Raw genomic sequence first — 9,427 nt, forward strand, 5'->3', positions numbered from 1 at the left:
ATCACAGGGTTCCTGTAAGAGGGAAGCAGTAGGGTCAGGCTCAGAGGAGACAGAAGGGCAGGAGCAGAGGTCCTCGTGATGGACTTGGAAGATGGAAGGTGGGACCACAAACCAAGAAGTGTAGGCAACCAGTGGAAGTTGGGAAAGAGGCAGGATACAGATTCTTCCCTGTAGCCTCCGGAAGGAACGCAGCCCTGCCAACACTTTGATTTTAGTCTTGTACAATCCAAGTTGACTTCTAACCTAGAGAACTGTAAGGTAGTAAACCTGTGTTGTTTAAGCCACCAAGTTAGTAGTGACTTGTTACAGCAGCAATAGGAAACGGATACTCTTTGTTACTAGCTAAAATATTATCCCAACCCATAAGCAGGCCAGGTGGGGTCAGCCAGGTTGTCATCAGCTTCATAAAGCCCAGCTGCGGTTTGCTCCCACTGGTCTCATCAGCCACTCCACCCCCTCTTCCTGGATTTCTTCCCCCTGCATTCCAGCCTTCTGGATGCTCATATCTTCTTCAGACTGAAGGTCAACCTCCTTGTTTTGAAAACCCCAAAGACCTACTACTTTGGCTTCTGCTTCATGTCGTGGGGTGAACCCTCGTTTCTGCTCCTTCTTTTAGTTCTAGCATACCTGCCATTCCAGGAGGAGAGGTTCTTTCTGCATTCTTCAGCCCCACAATTCAGGCTATTTTCTAAGAGGGTATCCAGGTAACCATACCATATCCAGGCTTGACAGGGCAGAGAAGTCAGGGTCTCAGCCTTGATCCTTCTGGACATCTCTAAGGCTTCACTGTCCGCTATGGTAGCCCCTACCCTATGTGGTTATGCACATTTATTTCTTTATTTTTATTTATTTTTGGCATGCCATATGGGATGTGGGATCCTATTTCCCTTACAGGGATGGAACTTGTACCTCTGCCTTGGAAACTCAGAGTCTTAACCACTGGACCACCAGGGAAGTCCATGCTTACTTAAATTAAATTAATGAAAAGGAGAGCTAACTCATTGGAAAAGACCCTGATGCTGGAAAAGATTGAGGGCAGGAGAAGGGGACGACAGAGAATGTGATGGTTGGATGGCATCACTGACTCAATGGACATGCGTTTGGGTAAACTCTGGGAGTTGGTGATGGACGGGGGGCCTGGCGTGCTGCAGTCCATGGGGTTGCAAAGAGTCGGACACGACTGAGTGACTGAACTGAACTGAACGGACTGAAAAGGAAAGTCTCTAGGGTCCAATCACACTAGTCACACTTCAACTGTTCGATAACCACGTGGAGCCATGGCTACTGTATTGGGTAGCAACGATATAGAAATATCCATCATTGCAAAAAGCCCCTCGGGACAGCCCTGCTCTGAGACAGTCTTCTTTCCCCTTACTGCTTTTAGAACCCTGGTCAGCTTAACGAAAGGAGCATCTGCTTACATTTACACCTGTATTCTCTCTCCCTGGAGCATTTGTATGTTCTGCCTCCTCTCTGCCTAGGAAGTGGATATTTCCAGTGCATAATAAAGGATTTCTGATATGTAGGATGAAGCCATGGGCCTTCCCCTACTGAAGACATCTGAAAGCTTAACCTACATTTCCCAGACCCACTTTCAGCTAGAATCACTTCCACGAGGTTAGAAGACAGAAAGGAATTGGAGGCCAGCTTCCTAAAGCTTTGGGCTGTTCTCTTCTAGCAAATAAGAAAGAGCAGTTTCCAGCTCCTACTGCAAGGTGCTGAGAGGTGGCTGCAGCAGTAGCTGGAGTCAGCATTCCCATGTCCGGCCACCAGCTTCATGATTCATGAGGCAGCTTTTCCATGACCAGAGTGCAGACAGTAAGTGCAGCTTCCTCTACCCAGGATCCTGGTCCCTGGGTCACAACTGTGTTCCTGGAATTAATTTTCTGTTTTGCAGTGTCCTAGTATTCATTCTTGAGGCCAAGGCTGGAACTTAGCCCTCTGCCCCTTCAAATGACTTTGTAAATATTTAATTCCCTGTATTATATCCCTTCTGCTTAAAATACCTAGTGTGGTTTCTGTTCTTTTCACTGAACCCTGAATATTTCAGCAAAAAGCCAGGAAACAGCTGGGTCAGGTAAATTGTAAATCAAGGCCACCATCTGGGCATCTCTAAAGTATAAATTGCCCACAGACAAAATGATTTATCCTGAAAGCAGCAATTCCCAACCTCTATCACCATGGACCAGCTGGGGGCTTCTGCAGAGCTGGACCAGTTGACACCTGCCTTTGTTTTATGAAATGGTTTTTATATCCCAGCTCTTATAGAACCAGACACCAAGAGGTCAAAGAGGCAAGCCAGCTTCAAACATCATAGATGGTGAAAACAACGGGTTTTTCAGTCAGTTCAGTTGCTCAGTCATGTCCAACCTTTTGCGACCCCATGGACTGCAGCACGCTAGGCTTCCCTGTCCACCACCAACTCCTGGAGTTTGCTCAAACTCTTGTCCATTGAGTTGGTGATGCCATCTAACCATCTCATCCTCTGTCATCCCCTTCTCCTCCTGTCTTCAATCTTTCCCAGCATCAGGGTCTTTGCCAATGAGTCAGTTCGTTGCATCAGGTGGCGAAAGGATTGGAGTTTCAGCTTCAGCATCAGCCCTTCCAATGTATATTCAGGACTGATTTTCTTTGGAATTGACTGGTTGGATCTCCTTGCAGTCCAAGGGACTCTCAAGAGTCTTCTCCAATACCATAGTTCAAAAGCATCAATTCTTTGGCACTCAGCTTTCTTTATAGTCCAACACTCACATCCATACATGACTACTGGAAAAACCATAGCTTTGACTGGACAGACCTTTGTTGGCAAAGTAATGTCTCTGCTTTTTAATATGCTGTCTAGGTTGGTCATAGCTTTTCTTCCAAGGAATAAGTGTCTTTTAATTTCATGGCTGCAGTCACCATCTGCAGTGATTTTGGAGACCCCCAAATGCACAGATGACACCACCCTTATGGCAGAAAGTGAAGAAGGACTAAAGAGCCTCTTGATGAAAGTGAAAGAGGAGAGTGAAAAAGTTGGCTTAAAGCTCAACATTCAGAAAATGAAGATCATGGCATCTGGTCCCATCACTTCACGGCAAATAGATGGGGAAACAGTGGAAACAGTGGCAGACTTTATTTTTGGGGGGCTCCAAAATCACTGCAGATGGTGACTGCAGCCATGAAATTAAAAGACACTCCTTGGAAGGAAAGTTATGACCAACCTAGACAGCATATTGAAAAGCAGAGACATTACTTTACCAACAAAGGTCCTTCTAGTCAAGGCTATGGTTTTTCCATTAGTCATGTATAGATGTGAGAGTTGGACTGTGAAGAAAGCTGAGCGCTGAAGAATAAATGCTTTTGAACTGTGGTGTTGGAGAAGACTCTTGAGAGTCCCTTGGACTGCAAAGAGATCCAACCAGTCCATCCTAAAGGAGATCAGTCCTGGGTGTTCATTGGAAGGACTGATGTTGAAGCTGAAACTCCAATACTTTGGCCACCTGATGCGAAGAGTTGACACATTTGAAAAGACCCTGATGCTGGGAAAGACTGAGGGCGGGAGGAGAAGGGGACGACAGAGGATGAGATGGTTGGATGGCATCACCGACTCGATGGACATGGGTTTGGGTGAACTCCAGGAGTTGGTGATGGACAGGGAGGCCTGGTGTGCTCTGGTTCATGGGGTCGCAAAGAGTCGGACACGACTGAGTGGCTGAACTGAACTGAACTGAACAAAATAAAGTCTGTCACTGTTTCCACTGTTTCCTCATCTATTTGCCATGAAGTGATGGGATCAGATGCTATGATCTTAGTTTTCTGAAGGCTGTTTTAAGCCAACTTTTTCATTGTCTTCTTTCGCTTTCATCAAGAGGCTCTTTAGTAACTCTTCAATTTCTGCCAAAGGGTGGTGTCATCTGTGTTTCTGAGGTTGTTGATATTTCTCCCGGCAATCTTCATTCCAGCTTGTGTTTCATCTAGCCTGGCATCTCTCAATGTACTCTCCATATAAGTTAAATAAGCAGGGTGACAATGTACAGCCTTGACATACTCCTTTCCCGACTTGGAACCAGCCTGTTTTTCCATGTCTGGTTCTAACTGTTGCTTCTTGACCTGTATACAGATTTCTCAGGAGGCAGGTAAGGTGGTCTGGTATTCCCATCTCTTTCAGAATTTTCCACAGTTTGTTGTGATCTACACAGTCAAAGACTGTGGAATAATCAATAAAGCAAAAGGAGATGTTTTTCTGGAACTCTCTTGCTTTTTTGATGATTCAACGGATGTTGGCAATTTGATCTCTGGTTCCTCTGCCTTGTTAAAATCCAGCTTGGACATCTGGAAGTTCATGGTTCATATACTGTTGAAGCCTGGCTCGGAGAATTTTAAGCATTACTTTGCTAGCCTGTGAGATGAGTACAATTGTGCGATAGTTTGAACTTTCTTTAGGATTGCCTTTCTTTGGGTTTGGAATGAAAACTGATCATTTCCAGTCCTGTGGCCAGTGCTGAGTTTTCCAAATTTGCTGGCATATTGAGTGTACCAGTTTCACAGCATCATCTTTGAGGATTTGAAATAACTCAACTGTAATTCCGTCACCTCCACTAGCTTTGTTTGTAGTGATGCTTACTCAGGCCCATTTGACTTCACATTCCAGGATGTCTGGCTCTAGGAGGGTGATCACACCATCGTGATTATCTGGGTTGTTAAGATCTTTTTTGTATAGTTCTTCTGTATATTCTTGCAATCTCTTCTTAATATCTTCTGCTTCTGTTAGGTATTAAATGTGTTTTTAATTAATACTAGATTCAAAAAAGCAGAGTTACAGCCCCAATGGTATGTTCAAAACGTGATCAAACTCAAAAGTACATGAAATCAGCCACATTACACTGTGAATCACAAGTCACAGTTATATTTGTTCTGTGGGTGTGGAAAAAGCAACTTTTTTCATCATGATGGAAAAACAGCACAAAGACTTCTGACACCTGGTCTGATGTATCTCCCTGCCACCTCTGACCCCTAGGTCCTGCTCACCTGTCTGCAGCATCTTGTCCACTCTTGTGGATACTTGCGTGGCTTCACCTCCCTGATCCGCAGGTGCTTTACTCTACCCCATGATTCAGTAATTCCAGCACAGTAAGTGAGACTTCCCCCCAGGAGCGGCAGCTCTTTGAAAAGCATGTCCCCATGAGCCCACTGTCATCTCCTTGGGAATCTCCTCGCAGCAAGATTGCCAAGTGTCTCTGCCCATTTGCTTCTCCCAAGTGGTCACCAAATACACACTGGACACTGTTGTAGGTTGAATAGTGACCTCGAAATTGGTGGAAGTCCTGACCCCAGCACCTCAGAATGTGACCTGATTTGGAAATAGGGCCTCTCCCATGTAATTAGTTAAGATGCGTGTATGTTCAGTCACTCAGTCTTGTCCAGCTCTGTGAGACCCCATGGACTGTAGCCCAGCCAGGCTCTTCTGTCCATGGGATTGTCCAGGCAAGAATACTGGAGTGGGTTGCTACTTCTTCCTCCATAGTTGAGATGAAATCATACCAGATTAGGATGGGCCTCAAAGCCAAATGACCTGTGTCTTTAAAAGATGAAGGCCGGGGTACTCTTTCTACCCCCTTCTGATGCGTATGTCAGAAGCTTTCTCTATCTCCTTTATACTTTAATAAAACTTTATTACACAAAAGCTCCGAGCAATCAAGCCTCGTCTCTGGCCCTGGATTGAATTCTTCTCCTCCGGGGGCCAAGAATTCCGGCGTCGTGATTCAACAACAACCTTTCATCCTGGGGGCTCGTCCGGGATCCTTCAGGACAAGATGGGAACTAACAATTCCAGCCTCACTCCTTTGAACTGTATCTTGAAAACCTGGGATAGATTTGATCCCCAGGGCTTAAAGAAGACACACCTGGTCTTCCTATGCGATACTGCATGGCCTCGGTATCCCCTGGAGGACGGCGAACGGTGGCCGGTTGGAGGGTCTCTTGAGTGTAGTACTGTTTTACAATTAGACCGGTTCTGCAAGGAACAAGGGAAGTGGGCAGAAGCAGCATGTGTGTTGCCCTTTTTCTCTCTGCAAAATATGCCAGACTTATGTCCTAAGGGTATAGATTTGGTCTTCAGCTCCCTCCCGTCCTCCTACTTTGCCCCCGTACCCGGGGCTCCAAGCTGAGCTAACTGAAAGCCAGAGAACCCCCCTCAGAACGGCTGCTTTGGTCTCAGTGGAAATCCAAACTGAGATTCAAACTGCCCACGTGGAGGTCCAAACAACTCCTGTCTCAGTATGACCTCAGACTACTCTGGTTTCAGTAGAAACTCAGACCATCGAAGTTAGAGATGAGATGGAGGACAGGAGACAAAGAGAAAAAGAAAAACAGGCTTCTCCAGTCTATCCCTGGGATCATATGTGCAGAGCAGCCAGAGAGACAGAGGAACAGCCACACAAGCTGTTGCCTCTTCATGAAACACCCACCAGGAGAAATAATCAGTCTATGAGAGTTAATAAGCCCTTTTCTTATCAAGAAATACAAAGAATCAAGGAGGATCTGGAAGACTATTTAGAGGACCCAGAAAAATATATTAGAGCTTTTAAAGGTGTTACTCTGCTTTATGACCTTACTTGGAAGGATGTGATGTATATCTTGGGACAAACGCTGACTCCCGACTCAAAGACTTGAGTTGTGGGAAAAGCAGTTGCTTATGGAGATGAATGGCTTGGTAATGAATCAGTAGGAAAGAGGGAGGACGAGATAGTGGCCCTCCCCACTGGGAATCAGGCGGTCCCAGCTATAGAACCAGACTGGGACTACAACTCAGCTAAAGGAAGATGGGGTCAGAGTTATTTTGTCAGATGTATTCTTGAAGGACTCAGGCAGGCACATTCTAAGCCTTTAAACTATAGCAAATTGGCAGACATACAACAGGAGGAGAAGGAAGCTCCCGGTAAATTCCTAGATAGGCTAAGAGAAGCTCTTCGCAGATTCACTGAGATTGATCCCGAAAGTGAAGAAGGAAAAGTGATCTTAAAAGATAGATTTATCACTCAGTCAGCTCCAGATATCCGCCATAAGCTACAAAAACGGGCGTATGGACCAAATCAGTCTTTAGATACAACTGGCTCAGATGGTCTATTACAGTAGGGAATATGAGGAAAAGAAAGAAAGGCAAAGAAAGACAAAGGAAAAGGCATAAGCTTTCGCAATGGCTATGAAAAACGCTCTCAAGCAGCCGGAGAAAAATGCCCAGAGGGACCCAGGTGAAAAGGGATGGGCTTGCTATTACTGTGGAAAGGAGAGGCATCTCAAGCAGGATTGCCCTCAGGCATCTAAGCTGCCCCCGGCTCCATGTCCGGTCTGCAAAGGACCACACTGGAAGAGAGACTGCCCTCAGAGGCATAGGTCTCTGGGGTCGGACTCTCAAGACAATCAGGACTGAAGGTGCCCAGGGGTCCCCACACAAGCTCCCATCCTAATTACACCTGAGGAACCCCAGGTATTAATAAATGTGGGAGGCCAGTCCGTCGATTTCCTTTTAGATACTGGGGCAACTTACTCTGTGCTTACTGAAGCCCCTGGCCCACTTTCTTCCCGATCTGCTTCCATAATGGGACTGTCTGGACAAGCCAAAAGGTATTATTTCAGTTATTCTTTATCTTGCAACTGGGATTCTGTGCTATTTTCACACAAGTTTCTGATCATGCCAGAATCTCCCTCACCCCTTTTGGGGAGGGATATACTGAGCAAGGTCCATGCCTCTGTTTTTATGAATATGGAGCCCTCCCTTTCTCTTCCTCTAGTTGAACAAAAAGTAAATGCTAGAGTATGGGCTGATGGAAAATCTGTGGGTTGAGCACAAAATGCTATTCCTGTAGTTGTCAAGCTCCAAGACCCACTCTTATTTCCACATAAAAAGCAGTATCCTTGTATATTTTTGAGATTAGTTGTTTGTCAGTTGCTTCATTTGCTATTATTTTCTCCCATTCAGAAGGCTGTCTTTTCACCTTGCTTATATTTTCCTTTGTTGTGCAGAAGCTTTTAATTTTAATTAGATCCCATTTGTTTATTTTTGCTTTTATTTCCAATATTCTGGGAGGTGGATCATAGAGGATCCTGCTGTGATTTATGTCGGAGAGTGTTTTGCCTATGTTCTCCTCTAGGAGTTTTATAGTTTCTGATCTTACATTTAGATCTTTAATCCTTTTTGAGTTTATTTTCATGTGCGGTGTTAGAAAGTGATCTAGTTTCATTCTTTTACAAGTGGTTGACCAGTTTTCCCAGCACCAAGTAACTTATGCAACTCAATTCCAGAAAAATGAACGACCCAATCAAAACATGGGCCAAAGAACCAAATAGACATTTCTCCAAAGAAGACATACGGATGGCTAACAAACACACAAAAAGATGCTCAACATCACTCATTATTAGAGAAATGCAAATCAAAACCACAATGAGGTACCACTTCACACCAGTCAGAATGTCTGCGATCCAAAAATCTGCAAGCAATAAATGCTGGAGAGGCTGGTAAGGGAACCCGCCTACACTGTTGGTGGGAATGCAAACTAGTACAACCACTATGGAAAACAGTGTGGAGATTCCTTAAAAATTGCAAATAGAACTGCCATATGACCCAGCAATCCCACTGCTGGGCATACACACCGAGGAAACCAGAATTGAAAGAGACACATGTACCCCAATGTTCATCACAGCACTGTTTATAATAGCCAGGACATGGAAACAACCTAGATGTCCATCAGCAGATGAATGGATAAGAAAGCTGTGGTACATATACACAATGGAGTATTACTCAGCCATTAAAAAGAATACATTTGAATCAGTTCTGATGAGATGGATGAAACTGGAGCCGATTATACAGAGTGAAGTAAGCCAGAAAGAAAAGCACCAATACAGTATACTAACACATATATACGGAATTTAGAAAGATGGCAATGACGACCCTGTATGCAAGACAGCAAAAAAGACACAGATGTGTATAGCGGACTTTTGGACTCAGAGGGAGAGGGAGAGGGTGGGATGATTTGGGAGAATGGCATTGAAACATGTATACTATCATGTAAGAATCGAATCACAAGTCTATGTCTGATGCAGGATACAGCATGCTTGGGGCTGGTGCACGGGGATGACCCAGAGGGATATTGTGGGGAGGGAGGTGGGAGGGGGTTCATGTTTGGGATCGCATGTACATCCGTGGTGGATTCATGTCAATGTATGGCAAAACCAATACAGTATTGTAAAGCAAAATAAAGTAAAAATAAAAATTAAAAAAAAAAAAAAGGCAGTATCCTCTGAAACCTGAGGTTAAGGAAGGGTTAAAACCCATCATTGAAAATTTAAAGGAACAGGGACTATTAATTCCCTGTAACAGTCCTTGCAACACTCCTATTTTGGGTATAAAGAAATCAAATGGTAAATGGAGACTAGTTCAAGATTTACG

Source organism: Ovis aries, chromosome 2 (genome assembly GCF_016772045.2).
Source record: "Ovis aries strain OAR_USU_Benz2616 breed Rambouillet chromosome 2, ARS-UI_Ramb_v3.0, whole genome shotgun sequence".
Taxonomy (NCBI): domain Eukaryota; kingdom Metazoa; phylum Chordata; class Mammalia; order Artiodactyla; family Bovidae; genus Ovis; species Ovis aries.